Source organism: Dromiciops gliroides, chromosome 1 (genome assembly GCF_019393635.1).
Source record: "Dromiciops gliroides isolate mDroGli1 chromosome 1, mDroGli1.pri, whole genome shotgun sequence".
Classification (NCBI taxonomy): domain Eukaryota; kingdom Metazoa; phylum Chordata; class Mammalia; order Microbiotheria; family Microbiotheriidae; genus Dromiciops; species Dromiciops gliroides.
This window is the reverse complement of record NC_057861.1, coordinates 477,723,833-477,740,232: the sequence shown is the minus strand read 5'-3', so window position 1 is coordinate 477,740,232 and position 16,400 is coordinate 477,723,833.

Here is a 16,400-nt window from a genome sequence, read left to right as displayed (position 1 = left end):
AAGTCACTACTACTGCATTGCAGTAGAAATAGTTTAGAAAGAATAGAATGACTTTTGGGAAATCAAGCCTTCTGAGTGTGAAGGACTATTAAGTTCCATGCAATGAGGAAAGAGCAGAAAAGAAAGTATGATTACCAATAAGTTACATTTAGTATTTAAGCAGTCCAATTAGATTTTCAGTGCCTTTGAATAGAAAAAAATGCTCATAAATACATACATCTCACCCCGCAGATTTAGGGACACACAAACATATTTCCCTATATTTATAACATTTGTACATATTGTTTCTCTTTTAAAAGTTCATTTTCTATTTGTTTGTTTTTTTCCTAAAGGCAAAGAGAATTTTAAGTCATGTAGGAAATGATCCTGCCTGCCTCACTTTTAATACTCTTTGCTGCCACTATGTTTCATGGTCTGTACATTTATTTTTCTGAAAAGAGAGTCCAATTTAGATAATAATAATGTTCCCTTTGATACTGGAACAATCATATATAATCTGCCTAGAACTATAGCAGTATTTAATAGCTTCCTTCTCTATGTTTTTACATTTCCTGCAAGGTCTTCATTTTAAGAAGTATTTTCTACAAAACATAATTTCCTTAAAAGGGTTTCAGATTGTTAATAGTGAGAAATCTCCGAGTCATATGCTTAAAATTATATAGTAGTCTAATACATCATTCTGTTTTCTAATTCATCTTATTATGCACACAAATACACACATATAGATATTTATATAGATATCACTATCTGTATATCATCTATCTATCTATCCATCTATCTATCTATCTATCTATCTATCTATCTATCTATCTATCTATCTATCTATCTATCATCAATCTTTATTTCTCTTAAATCTCAGTCTTTTCCAGAAGGTTTATACCTCTGTTAAGTATTCTGGATTTCTGGGTAAGTGCTTCTTGTCATTATGAGTCAGATAACAAAGTTTCAAATCCTTACAAATTATAATTAGAATGTTTTTGTCCTTTGGTTTCCATTCGCATGGGTTTAGATTAAAGGGTGATAATGCTTTTTAAAATTTCATGTATATTCCAGATTTTCTAAGAACCAAAGATGAAATTTTATTGCTTATTTGACTTCCCTGCAAAACCCCTATATTATATAATAGTTTGGTTGTTTACAGTTTCACTGATTCCTTTCAATCTGTTATATGTATTTGCAGCATCTTAATCAACATCCTAAAGGTTTTTTTACACTAAACAAATTATAATCTGTCTTTTTATTTGCAAAGTGCACATTAAGAAGAAGGTTCCCCTTATATTTTGTAAAATGGATGCTTCAATGGGGATACTTATATGGTTATCTGAAACTTGGTTGGAACAATATTAAAATGAAAAATATTAAGAACTCATTTCTGTAGCATGTATATGTCTCTGTGCTTATATGTGAATATGTATCTTTCTTAAAACATGTCAATATTCAAAAACTGCTGTGAAAACTAAAAGATAGTATGGCGGAAACTTGGCAAAGAACAATATCTTACACTGTATACCAGAATAAGTTCAAAATGGATACATGATTTAGACATAAATGGTGATACCATAGGTAAATTAGGAAAGGAAGGAATAGTGTACCTCTTGGATATATGGAAAGGAGAATTTATGACCAAACAAGAGATAGGGAATATTATGAAATGCAAAATGGATTATTTTGATTACATCAAATTAAAAAAGTTTTTGTACAAACAGAAGCAATGCATCCAAAATTAGAAGGGAGACAGAAAACTGGGAAAAAAATTTTATAGCCAGTACTTCTGATAAAGGCCTCTTTTATAAAATATATGGGGAACTAAATCAAATTTATAAGAATGCAAGTCATTTCCCAATTGAGAAATGATCAAATGATATGAACAGACAGTTTTCAGATGAAGAAATCAAAGCTATCTATTGCCATATGCAAAAATGCTCTAAATAACTGCTGATTAGAGAAATGAAAATTAAAACAACTCTGAGGTACCACCTCACACCTATCAGATTGGCTAATATGACAAAAAAGGAAAATAACAAATGTTGGAGAAGCTGTGGAAAAATTGGAATACTAATGTATTGTTGGTGGAGCTATAAACTGATCCAATCATTCTGGAGAACAATTTGGAGCTATATCCAAAGGGCTATAACACTGTTCATACCCTTTGACTCAGGAATACCACTATTAGGTATTTATCCCAAAAAGATCATAAAAAAGGGAAAAGGACCCACATGTACAAAAAGTATTTGTTTCTGCTCTTTTTGTGGTAGAAAAGAATTAGAAAATGAGGGAATACCTATCAATTGGGGAATGGCTAAACAAGTTGTGGTATATGAATGTGATAGAATGCTATTGTGCTGTAAGAATTGATGAGCAGGCAAATTTCAGAAAAAATTTGGAAAGACTTTTGTGACCTGATGCTGAGTGAAATGAGTAGAACCAGGGGAACATTGTACACTGTATCCACAACACTGTGTGAAGATTAACTGTGAAAGACTTAACTTTTCTTAGCAATACAATCAATGATCAAAGATAATTCCAAAGGAGTCATGATGGAAAATGCTCTCCACATCCAGAAAAAAGAACTGTACAGTCTAGATGCAGATTGAACCATGCTTTTTCTACTCTTTTGTTTTTGAGGTTTTCCCCTTTTATTCTGATTCTTTCACAACATAACTAATGCAGAAATATGTTTAATGTGATTGTGCATACATAACCTATATCAGATTTCTTGCTCTTTTGAGGAGGGGGGAGGGAAAGGAGGGAGGGAGAAAACTTTGAAATAAGAAATCTTATAAAAAACAAATGTTGAAAACTATCTCTACATGTAAGTAGAAAATAATAAAATACTTTTATTAAACTATTTTTAAAAAATTAAAAAAAAATGTCCCTATTATAACTTTAAATGTCTAAGTGATTAATTTGGGGTTTGATAACCTTGGATTGAATTCCAATGAGCATTTCTCTGAAGGTCATTTTCATTTTCTGTATACCATGTCCCTCCAGAGATGGAGGACAAAGCCTAAACTTGTGATTTCGTTAGTTTAGTGAATTCATGGATGAAGAAACTTCAATTATCAATGCAGGTCATCATCACCTTCCCTCTAATTTATAATCTGAGACAGTGGACTAGAGCAAAGCATCTTTTTTGTTTGTTTGTTTGTTTTGTTTTGATTTGATTTTTTTTTTTTTTGCAGGGCAATGGGGGTTAAGTGACTTGCCCAGAGTCACACAGCTAGTAAGTGTCAAGTGTCTGAGGCTGGATTTCTAATTTTCCAAAATTAGGTAATAAAAATGTGTTTATATTTCAAAGTTAGTTATTTCTGTTGACATTTTCAAATACTACTCCCTTTTCTCATTCTTAAGACCCTTAGCCTTCCTTATTATTTCCTGACTACCTGTACACAAATACTAACAAACATCATGCCATTAAGGATATAGGAAAAGAATATAAGAAAACCTGGGAGGGAGATACTTATTGGCTTTCTGTACATTGTTGTCACTGTTTCTCATCCTCTCAGTTCCCTTTAGGCTCTCTAGTCAGGCAATTCTTTTAAACCTGACATAGATAAACTTCAGAATTTAAATCAGGAAGCAGAGAAGTGAGAAAATTTAAGATCAGAATAAAACATAGAATCTGAGAAAACCATGCATTTTTGGTTGGTTTGTTGTTACTAGTGGAGGAATATACTTTTTGCTGGAATAAAGATATATAATACCAATGAAATCAGAAGTGCAAAACCTATCCTTATGGTAAACTTTATGACATTTTTAAATCTAAGAAGTTTTATATTTTTTTCCTTTCTTAATAGGAAAATCTTTTTGCAGTGTATATAAATATATATACACATCTATATGTTTATCTATGTATGTGTGTGTGCATATGTATATGTGTATATATATGTGTATATGTGTATGTGCATATTTACATATACACAGACACACAGATGTAATTCTTAATTTCCCATTTGAGAAACTGGCTAAGATTAACATAGAATCTAGAACTTCTGACCCCTACTAGATTCAATACAGTGGGATGAGGAAAACAGAGGAACTGGGTTAAAAATCTCACTTTAGTCACCTGATGCCTGAGTCACTCAATTTATCTGGGCCTCAGTCTCTCCCTCAGTAAAATGAGGTTGGACTAAAGAGAAACTAATGTCCTTTCAAGCTCTAAATCTAAAATCTTAGAGATAAATGGGTAGCTAGATGTTACAGTGGTGCTGAACCTGGTGTCAGGAAGACCTGAATTCAAATCTGGCCTTGGGCACTTCTTAGTTATGTGAACCTGGTCAAGTTCCTTACCCTCTGCATGCTTCAGTTTTCTCAACTGTAAAATGTGTATAATAGTAACACCTACTTCTCAGGATTATTGGGGCTTAAATGTGATAATATTTTATAGCCACTTAGTACAGTGTTTGGTACATAAAAGGGACTAATAAATGCTTGTGTCCTTCCCTCTTTCTATGTATCAGCTGCCCTGCAGTAGTTGGGGCTGTCCCTGGTATCCTTCCTCACCCTAACCTTGGCTCTACCATTGACCCTAAGTCTTCAGGATCTATGGCTATGAGAGGAAGTTTCAGCGTTTGAAAAACTTCACCCAACCCCACTGTCTTTTCCTAACAAGAATCATGCAAATTCCTGCCTGGGTTCCCTACATATCTTACCTCTCTCAGAAATATGTCAAAGCAAGGTGGCTTGGAATCATCCTACCTTTCTAGCTTCATTATACTTTATTCCCTTTCCCATACTCTACAGTCCAGCCAATCATAACTTCTTTCCATTCCTTATAGACGGAGCTCCATTTCATGTTTATTTGCCTGTGCATTGCATATTCTCCATGCCTAAAGCAAATGTGTCAAACACCCCAACCAAGTTTCTATGGAACTGGACTGAAATATAATTGGGACATTTTTAACAAAAGAAATAAACACATAATAGGATATGGATTATGCTAATATGTATTTCTCTAAATCTAAATGCTACCTGCGGGGATCTTTATGTATGGTTAAATGTCCCAATCATGATCTAATAAAATGAGGTAGGTTTGAATTTGAATTTTACCTCAAACTTTTATTATAAGAAACCTCTCCTTTTCAGTTTTTTGCATCTGCAAAATAAAGATAGTACCTACTTCACAGTTATTGCAAGGATCAAATGAGTTAATATATGTAAAGTGCTTTGAAAATCTGAAAGCACTAATGTAGGTAGCCATCATTATTATTCAGAAATGAATAATATTTATAAAGCATTTAGCACAATAGTAGGTATTTAATAAATTGTTGTTGTTGTTGCTGCTGCTGCTTCTGCTGTTATTTTATCCCTACTTTCCTCCAAGTTGAAGTTTAAGCACCACCTCTTACCCAATGTCTTTCCCCATTTATCAACCACTATGATTCTTTCTTTGGCTCTCTGGCTTTCTCTGCTTGTCTCTGTCTGTTTTTGTCTTTGGTTGTTTGTCTCTTTCTCTCTGTCTCTGTCTCTGTCTTCCTTTGTCTTGTTCCTGTCATATGGTGTAGATTTTATAACTCAATATTGACAACATATCTGAAGTCCAAAAATGTAGCTTAAAAACATTTGGGAAGTGTTTTAGTAAGTGGTAAAACTTTGAGTCAACAGAGTGTGTGTTATTCATTCTTCACCAGTGTTAGTCAACTAGCTATCAAATAAAGTTTATCCCTTATTCAGTTTATAACATTGTTATGGGTGAGGCCCTCACAGTAGTAATCTACCTGTTTGTGAATAGAATACAGTGTGCCCTCAATTAGCTCTAAACAGATCATTTATTCTGGGGGTTAGTATCAAAAGTGGAAATTTATAAAAAAAAAAAAGTCTTTGCTTTGACCCCCTAAATTATTATTTGTCTCCCTGAGGTATGGAGGTAACCCTAAATACCTAACAGCTATTACAGAGATTATAGCAGCTTCTACAAACTAAAGTAGAAAAGCTTCAAACATGGGACTATTGACTTTCTCTTGTCCAAGGACAAAACTTGCTTAGTTTAGAGTTTTTCCACTGACATTTTCATGAGCTGTGAAATTCTTTAATTTTATCTATTGTCTTCTGTCTTGTAACTCTAAATCGTATTCATTTTATCATAATCTCCTGTCCATAAACCCCTCAGTTCCATGAATCATCTTCCCATGTAGAATATAAACAGTTTAACTTTAGTGAATGCCTGGGGGACAGCTAGGTGGTGCAGTGGATAAAGTACTGGCCTTGGATTCAGGAGGACCTGAGTTCAAATACAGCCTTAGACACTTAACACTTAACTAGCTGTGTGACCCTGGTCAAGTCATTTAACCCTCATTGCCCTGCAAAAACAAACAAACAAACAAAACAAACAAAAAACCCAGGAATGCCTGAAAATCATCCTCCATTTTCTTAAATGTCAATTTTTACCTTGTAGGATTATACTCAATTTTGCTGGGCAAAATTTTGGGTTATAATCCTATCTCCTTTTCCCTAGATGATATCATATTCTGTTTTTTGATCCTTCAATGTAGAAGCTGCTAAATTTTATGTTATCCTAACCATGGCTCCATGATATTTAAATTATTTCTTTTTTGATGGCTTGTAATATTTCCTCCTTGACCTGGGAGCTCTGTAATTTGGCTCTAAACTTCTTGGGAGTTTTCATTTTAGAGTATCTTTCAGAAGGTGATCAGTAAATTCTTTCCAACTCTATTTTACCTTCAGGTTCTAGGAAATCAGTGCTGTTTTCTTAATAATTTCTTGAAATATGATTTCTAGGCTATTTTTTATCATGGCTTTCACATAATCTAATAATTTTAAATTATTAACATTTATAATTTATAAAATTATTTAAATCCTCAACCCATTTTCTAGGTCAGTTATTTTTCTGATGAGATATTTCATATTTTCTTCTATTTTTTAATTCTTTTCTTTTATTGTTTCTTGATGTGTCATGGAGTCATTAGCTTCTACTTATGCAATTTTAATTTTTCAGTGAGCTTTTGTACCTCCTTTCCTATTTGACCAATTTTACTTTTTAAGGAATAATTTCTTTAGTGAATTTTTGTACCTCCCTTCCAATTTGGTCAAATTCTACTTTTTTAAAGAGTTCTCTTCAGTGGATTTTTGTGCCTTTAAAAAAAATATATATATATATATATATATTTGGAAAAAAAATAAATTAAAAAAGAAAAGGAAATATCTATCTATCTATCTATTTGGCCTATTCTTTTTTTTTTTTTTTGGTGAGGCAATTGGGGTTGGGTGACTTGCCTAGGGTCACACAGCTAGTAAGCGTTAAGTGTCTGAGGCCGGATTTGAATTCAGGTCCTCTTGACTCCAGGGCCGGTGCTCTATCCACTGCACCACCTAGCTGCCCCCTATTCTTTTTTTAAAAGGTATTCTTTTCTTCAGTATTTTGTGTTCTTTCTTGTATCATTTTCATTTCATTTCCTCATTTTTCCTCTGTCTCTCTTATTTAATTAAAAAAATTATTTTTGAGGTCTTTCATGGCCTGAGACCAATTTACATTTTTTCTTTAAGGCTTTGATTTAATTTTTTTTTCCTGTGGGGCAATGAGGGTTCAGTGACTTGCCCAAGGTCACACAGCTAATAAATTTAGTGTCTGAGGTCAAATTTGAACTCAGGTTCTCCTGAATCCAGGGCCAGTGCTTTATCTGCTGCACCACCTAACTGCCCCCTCTGCCCCGATTTAATTTTATAGTCTTCTGAATTTATTTTTTGATGTTCCCTGTTACCATATTAGTTTTCTATGGTCAAGTTTTTTTTCTAGTATATCCACATTTTTCCAGACTTTTTCTTTACTTGTAACTTGGGCTCCATTGCCCAGACTAAGGATACATTGCTTCAAACTTCAGGGTTTTTTTAATTCTCCTATGTTCAGAGCTAGTTCTGAGGAATCTGTAAATTTCAGTTCTTCCAAGGTTGTTTGATCCAAAGAGAGTGGTGGTCAATGCTCTTCTTGTCTGTTCTCTAGCCTCAGAGCTACCAGCATTCTTTTCTGCTCTGTAACTCTGACTATGGTTCCTTCTCACTCTGGGATTGTGACCCAGAGTTATATATGGGCATTACAACAGATACTTGTACTTCGTGCCAGCAAAGAGTCTTTTGTAATATTCTTTTCAGCAGTTTCCTTACCCCCTTATTGTCTGTGGGTTGAGATCTCTGGAAATCTCCATGCCATTTTTTCAGTTGCCCCAAAACCCTACTCTTTTGGGGTGTTGGTCTGTGTTGGTGCAGCTTGAAACTACAATGTACTCCCACCCCAATGAGACAGACCTTTTAAACTATTTTGTGCTATAAAAATGTTTCACCCAGTCCTTTTCTTGGGTCTGCCACTCCCAAATTTGTTTTGAGGCATTATTTTAATTTTTAATTTAATTTTAGTTTTTAATTTTAATTTTGTTTGGAGGGAAATTTTTAGAGAGCTCAGACAAGTCCCTGCCACTACTCTGCCATCTTGGCCTCATCCCCTATCTCATTTCAATCCTTCCCTCTGTACTGGCTGATTTTCCACTGCCTAGAAACATACCCATGTTTTCCACAAATTCAAAACCTAATTCAAATTCTGAAATATCCATGACAGTTAGCTATTATCCTAATCTCTCACTGTTAAAAACAAACATTCATTTAAAAAATTCAGTTCCATGGGGGCAGCTAGGTGGTGCAGTGGATAAAGCACCAGCCCTGTATTCAGGAGGATTTGAGTTCAAATCCAGCCTCAGACACTTGACATTAGCTGTGTGATGCTGGGCAAGTCACTTAACCCTCATTGCCCTGAAAAAAAAAAAGGGGGGGGGGTGGGGATAAAAAAATTCAGTTCCAGATTCTCTCACTTCCTCTAGCCCCTTTCCTACCCATTGAGAAAGAATGAAATATGATGCTTATTATACATGTGAGATCATTAAAAACACATTTCCATGTTTACCATGATGAAAAAAATGAAGAAAAATAATCTGCTTTTATCTATGCTTAGAGTTCATCAATTTTCTCCGTGGAGGTAACTAACTTTTTTTTCATGATGAGACCTTTAAAATTGTTGTGGTTCTTGATTAGAGTAGCTAAATCTTTCATGGTTGCTCATCATTATAATATTGCTGTTATGGTGTGCAATGATCTCCTGGTTTTGTTCACTTCACTTTATATCAGTTCATATAAGGCTCCTCAGATTTTTCTGAAACCATTTTCTTAGTTATTTCTTATAGCATAATAATATTCTATCACAATCATATACCATAATATACTGACGTCATTTGCATGAAAAATGTTTGTAATTGTGTTCATATAGTTCTTGGGAGAGACTTGGTAGGTATACTGCCAAATATTTTATACTTTTTGCCATTAAAAGCCAAATAACAGTGACAATCTCTAGGATGAATAACAGATCTCTTCCATTACCCAAACAAGAATTTTGTGTTTAACTTCAGACTTTTGAATTAGTGCTTATGGTCCTTTGAACTTATCCAAATCTGCCCTGTAGGCATTGGAGAGCAATGTGTCTTGATATACCAAGCACAAATCAGCGAGTCTCTATCACAGGTCATTTAATTACTTCATATTTTGTATAAACTTGAGTTAGACATTCTGAAAAGGCCATGTTACTAAGTGGCTTTTGTTTTAGAATCTCAAGTCTCAAGTTAAAGAAGACTAAATAAATGCTCACAGTAAAAATTGCAGACTTCTTGTCATCAGAGGCATTCTGGTTTATACACTACTCATACCCCACCCTTTCTCCTACCCCTATGATTGTTGCTCAGAGAAGCCCTGGCATCAGCTTTATAGATGATAATTTACCCCTTCCATATAAATAAAGCTAAAGGCCAACAAGAAGATTAAAAGAATAAAACAAAGTGGATAAAAGAAATCATGAACCGAAATGCATATCTTGGCTTAGATACAGAGCTTCTTTACTTTCAATAATCTATTTTGTATTTGTTAATCTTCCTACTTAATTCTGCATGTGGTAGAGAGCTGTGGGGGTGGAAGGAATTGTGTAGAAGGGCAGAGAGGGAACCAGATTAGCTTACTGTGGCTTCATCCTTTTGTTTAAAGTGCAAGGATTCCCCATAATAAAGAAGCACACATTCCGAAATCAAATATGAATGATTTTGTTTTAGCTATGCCTACCCTTCCATTAGCATCAAAAACCTTGAGAGTGGACTGATGAGAATATATATATATATATATATATATATATATATATATATATATATATATGTTTGCATCATAACAGGGATAGTTCATTGTGTCACAATACCTACATAATAATATTTTCATATCTTCAAAAAGTCAAAATCAAAGTCTGTGCAGTCTTTTCTGCTTTACCAAAGTAACTCTTCATAATAACTTTTTAAAAATCTAGTCTTATTCTTCATTTTACCCACATTTTTTATAAAACTTCTATCACTATAGATTTTACAAATATGGAAAACTGGTATGAGTCTTCAGCAAAGCAATAATCATAAATTTAGCATAAGCTTAACTTGTTTGATTACTGAAAAAGTAGAGATGCTGATATTATTATTGAAGTTATGCCATAGAAAGATGTGGAAAAATGATGTGTTATCTTCCCCTTCATTAGTATTTTATAATTATGTTAGTAATTTTCTCTCAACTTCATCATTATGACAGGCTAAGATACATTTTTAAAAAATGTTCATTGATAAGAATAGTTCTACATTTAAATCAACCTAAATATAATCATATTAAAACCAGAAAAATTTAACTTCATTAAATCAAATTAAGAAATAATTATGGAGATACTATTCTGGAAGGCACTCTGGTTAGATATAAATTAATCTGCTTTAGCATTCATGTCCTCTTGAAACTTAAGGTCTAGATGAAGAAATAATACATAAATACATAAAAATTTAAGGAACAACTAAAAACCTAAACGACAAGAGAAAATTTGCAGAGTGTTATTAGAAGTGATTAGTTTTCAAATGAATGATGCTAGTGGAAGTAACACTGGATTTGAAGTTTAAAAAAATCTGGATAAAATCCTAAATTCTTCTACTCGCTACCTTTGTCACTCTGGGAGTTTCATTTCACCTCAGTTGCCAGTGAAATTATAGTACTATAGATAAATTCCTAAGTCGCTTCTGCTCTGACGCTAACATCCAATGACACTCTAATAAAGACAATACATTTTTAGGTCACATGAAGGAAGAGATCACTATTCTGGTCACTTACAAGCAGGTGCATATGTAAAATGACTAATACAGAATAATCTCTGAGTTACAGTTTTATCTCCTAGTAGTGTTTTCCCTTTTTGCTGCCCTGACTCATAGTAGAGCAATAAAAATGACTCTTGTTTCCCCTTAAAAATACACAAAACTGTCAATAAACCCCAGTGCCTCCCTATTACTTCAAGTATTGGATATGAATTCTATTTGGCATTTTAAGCTGTTCAAAAGCTGGTTCCTTGTCTTTCCAATCATTTTATATTTACTCTCCCCACTCCTCCCACTCACTGAAATTCTATGTTTCAGTCATACTCACAAATTATGTTCCTCGTGCATCATTGTTGCTGGAATTTTCTCCTTTACCTCCACCACTTGGAATCTCAGGCATCATTCAAGACTAGACTCAAATACTATCTTTTTTTTTTTTTAAGTGAGGCAATTGGGGTTAGGTGACTTGCCCAGGGTCACACAGCTAGTATGTGTTAAGTGTCTAAGGCTGGATTTGAACTCAGGTACTCCTGACTCCAGGGCCGGTGCTCTATCCACTGCACCATCTAGCTGCCCCAAATACTATCTTTTAAAGGAGGCCTTTCTCAGTCTTTCTGCCCCGGGGTTTTCCTCCTCTTGGGTTACCTTGTATCTTATATTTATGTTTTCTCCATCATTATTATTTGAGATCCTCAAGAGCAAGGACTGCATTCTTTTTCTTCGTATTTACAATGCTAAGCAAAGTACTTGGCAGAAAATAAGCACTTAAAAAGTATGTATTGCTTGATTGGGAAGAATATTCACTTGTTTCAATGTTTAATTTTTAACTAAGGGATTTTTACTAACATAGAGCTAAAGAAAATTCAAAGAACCAGGAATCAATAAATTTGTATTTAGTTTAAAATTAGTAAATTTAAAATCAGTAAAATTAAACTGTTTCCCTTGAAAAGCCCATGAAAACGAAGTCATCCATGTTTTGTCAACCCCTTTGCAAAGAAACAGATTTTTTCCACTGGTGTTTCTAAACCCTTTGTGAGCTGATATTACAGGTTTTATGGGTATACAAAAGTACTGGCATCTTTCAAGCTTTCTTTTAGAGGAGAGTAAACCATGAAAGTATTTGTTTAGAAAAGAAGATAGATAAATAATTGCACATCAAGTTCAATAAAAACAGATGAATAAAAAAGTAAGCTGCTTGTGTTTATTGCATCCGACACATTGTCTCTTGAGGTTTCATTTCCTGATGGCAATTTGAAAAAGCCTAGTATCTCTAGATTATTTACCTGATCACTAGACTTTACAATGAGATCATTTGTAGAAATGGCTTCCCTATGCTAAACCTGCTCATAAAATGCTGCAAAAACATGCATTCAATTTAAACATATACTAGCATGCATTTTTTATATTCAAGTAATTTAGGACAACTACCAAAATAGGTCTAGTTTAGGACCTGAAGTTCTAATATACATATTTTGATTTATTGAGGGATTGTGAAAAGGATCAGAACGATACAATTTCTACTGTTTGGCCTTCACACTGATTGAAAACATTGCTGAGGTTAAAGAGAGAACCAGAAACTGGAACTAGAGTTGTCCTGCTCCTTTCTTCACCTTCAATTCATCTCCTTACCTTAAGGAACAGCCCTGAGCTCTTTCCTTTCCTTTCCTTTCCTTTCCTTTCCTTTCCTTTCCTTTCCTTTCCTTTCCTTTCCTTTCCTTTCCTTTCCTTTCCTTTCCTTTCCTTTCCTTTCCTTTCCTTTCCTTTCCTTTCCTTTCCTTTCCTTTCCTTTCCTTTCCTTTCCTTTCCTTTCCTTTCCTTTCCTTTCCTTTCCTTTCCTTTCCTTTCCTTTCCTTTCCTTTCCTTTCCTTTCCTTTCCTTTCCTTTCCTTTCCTTTCCTTTCCTTTCCTTTCCTTTCCTTTCCTTTCCTTTCCTTTCCTTTCCTTTCCTTTCCTTTCCTTTCCTTTCCTTTCCTTTCCTTTCCTTTCCTTTCCTTTCCTTTCCTTTCCTTTCCTTTCCTTTCATGGGGCAATGAGGGTTAATTGACTTGCCCAGGGACAAACAGCTAGTATGTGTCAAGTGTCTGAGGCTGGATTTGAACTCAGGTCCTCCTGAATCCAGGGCCGGTGCTTTATCCACTGTGCCACTTACCTGCTCCTATTTTCTTTTCAACTATCTCTTTACCCCCTTTTTGAAAAAATATTTCCATATATATTTTTTTCCTTTTCAAGGAACTAAATACTTTAGAAAAATGTTTATTCTGTTTACTACAAAATGTTCAGCAGCATACAAATAGAATCTGAGAATCCTTTAATGAACATGGAGGGAAACAACATTTTATTTAGTCAGTGAGTCAACTAGCATATATTAAATTCCTATATATTAGGCAATCTGATAAGCACTAGAGATAAAAAAGGCTAAAAGATAGTTTCTGCCCTCAAGGTGCTAAAAGTATATTGGGGGAAACAATAGACAAATAACTTTTGGAGATTATCAACAGAGAGACACCAACAGCATTAAGGGGAAATCACAAAATGATTTTTTCAAAGAATGAGAATTTAGGATGTGGACTTGAATGAAACCAGGGAAGTTAGGGAATGGAAATGATAAGGAAGAGAGTTCCAGGAATGGAGGCTGACCAGTGAAAATGTTTAGTCTATTAATATAATGTCTTTTACTAGGATCAGAAAGCTCAATGTCACTGGGACAGAGGAATGAAGGTGTAAGAAGACCAGAAAAGTTGAAATGGAACATGTTTCATAGAGCTTTAAAAGACAAATAAAAGTTTTTTGTTTGTTTATTTGTTTGTAATTTTGTCCTGGAGGTAACATGAATTCAGTTTTGGACATGATGTGCTTAAGATAGCTATGAGACATCCAGATTGAGATGTCCAATGAGTAACTGGAGATATGAGATTGGAGGTCAAGAGAGAGATTGAGATTGTACAAATACATCTGAGAATAAGCTGCATAGTAATGCTAATTGAATACATAGGTATTGATGAGATCACCAAATGAAATCCCTTCCACATTGTGATTTTCCCCATTACAGTTTCAATATATTGCAGATTGGCATAAGAAATTAAAGGGGAGGGGCAGCTAGGTGGCGCAATGGATAGAGCACCCGCTCTGGAGTCAGGAGGACCTGAGTTCAAATCTGGCCTCAGACACTTAACACTTACTAGCTGTGTGACCCTGGGCAAGTCACTTAACCCCAGTTGCCTCACTAAAAAATAAAAAATAAAACAAAAGAAATTAAAGGGAAATTTTGGAGGAGTTTTGTGGAATCCATAGATGACAAATAAAGGCTATCAGATAACACAGAAAAAGTTTAGAACCTCAGAAAGGCATAAATATATGTATATTATGGTATAATATCACCACAATTTACCTTTTCATACCATGAATATACATAATGTCTTTTTTTTCTGGTACAAAGGGAAAGTAAAAAACTTTTATGCAGATTTTCCAGAGCATAGAGGAAAGATGCCCATAACCTCTCATGATGTGGAAGGGATAACTGTAAAATAAAGGGAAGAGAATGCCCAAAGTTCTGTCCTAGAACTTCAGGGGGAATCCACTGTTAAAAAATATGATCTGGATGAAGATCTAGGAAAGGACATTTAGAAAAATCAGTCAGACAGATAGGACATATACCAAGAGAGAGGTGATTCAATATTCTCTCATGTATCAAAATCTTGTTAAAAATGAATTTAAAATCCTTTCTAACAAGAACCCTCAACTTACCTTCTGTCAGGCATACCTCAAGCCATTTGGAAACTCGAATAGACAACTACTACATTGTGCAGCCTGCAGAGACCTGCTCTGACTCTGGAATTGGCCCACTGAATTGTACTCTGTTGAACTGAGCATGGAGCAGTGGCATATGTAATCCTACTCTGCCAACACTGAGCTGTAAAATCATATATTAGACAGGATTTTTCTTTCAAAGGAGACTCTTATACACATTATCAGAGTGCTGTTAGTGTGGCCTGTCTGCTGAACATGGCAGTAGCTTATTATTGAAGATGTAGGTGTTATAATAGTATTGATTAAAACAGCATTCACCCATTTCTATTAAAAAGTGAGGGAATTGTGCAAAAAAGGAAAAGAAATGGAGAAAACAAGCAGTTTTTTTTCCAAAAAAAGGGAATTAAATGCCAAAATATAAAATTAAAGGAAAACAAAAACCTATTTTCCCTGCTTATTAGCACACCTACAAAACCATTGGTAGTTGGCAAACATTGGTGCACATGTGGATGAACAGCTTTTCAACAACTGGTGGGAATCAATTACAGTGACCTCATTATGGCTCTGCTTTACTTGGAAGGCTTGATTTCAGAGCTATATTTGTCCACCCTGGAAAAGCAATATTTTGGGTGGGTTAGGAAAATGTTACATATGCATGCAAATATGTACACATATATAAATATATTTATATATGATATAAATATAGATATCCTATTTATAGGCTCAGGATGCCCATAATGAAAACTGATTTTTTTTGAAAGGAGAACATAGAGCAAAGAACTCTAAACTTAATGAAGTTGAGAAATAGAAGATTCCATTTCTCATAAACTCAACTGACTTCTATCAGCTCAGCCCCAGTCCCAAGACTATTTATATTTTCAGGGTACTCTGAAGCAAAATCTTATGTAGTATCACCAACTAGTAAAATGATGATCAGTGAATTTAGAGAATTACTAGTTAGAATTTCTATCCATATTTAAAATGTTCCCACATAATTTACTAGAAGAAGCATAATACAACAACTAAAAACAAAATTCGAATTGATCCTTCAACCCCAACAAACCTACTCATTCAAAAATAATCACATTCATTGAGAATAAGACCAGCCTAACTAGGACCAGAGTAAATGATATGTAATTGAGCTATAACCATTCATTCAGCAATTATTTATTACTCCCCCATTCTGTGCAGAGTATTATGCTAGGCACAGGAGGGAGACATAAGGCTTAAATAAAGCCCTGTCCTTCAACCATAAAACTTCATAAAACTAAGCAGAGAGTAAAGATACACATGGAACTAAATTATCTGATAAAATTGAACAGAGTTTCAAGATAAAGTACTAGGCAATCTGATGCCCTAGGAATAGCTCTGAATTTGGAATTAGAGAACCTGCGTTTGAATTCTGACTACTCCTTCCTACCTGTGTGACCTTGGATTAAGGTAGATAACCTCTCTGAGCTTCAATATCTTGGGCTTTAAAATAAGAAGATTGGACTGGATG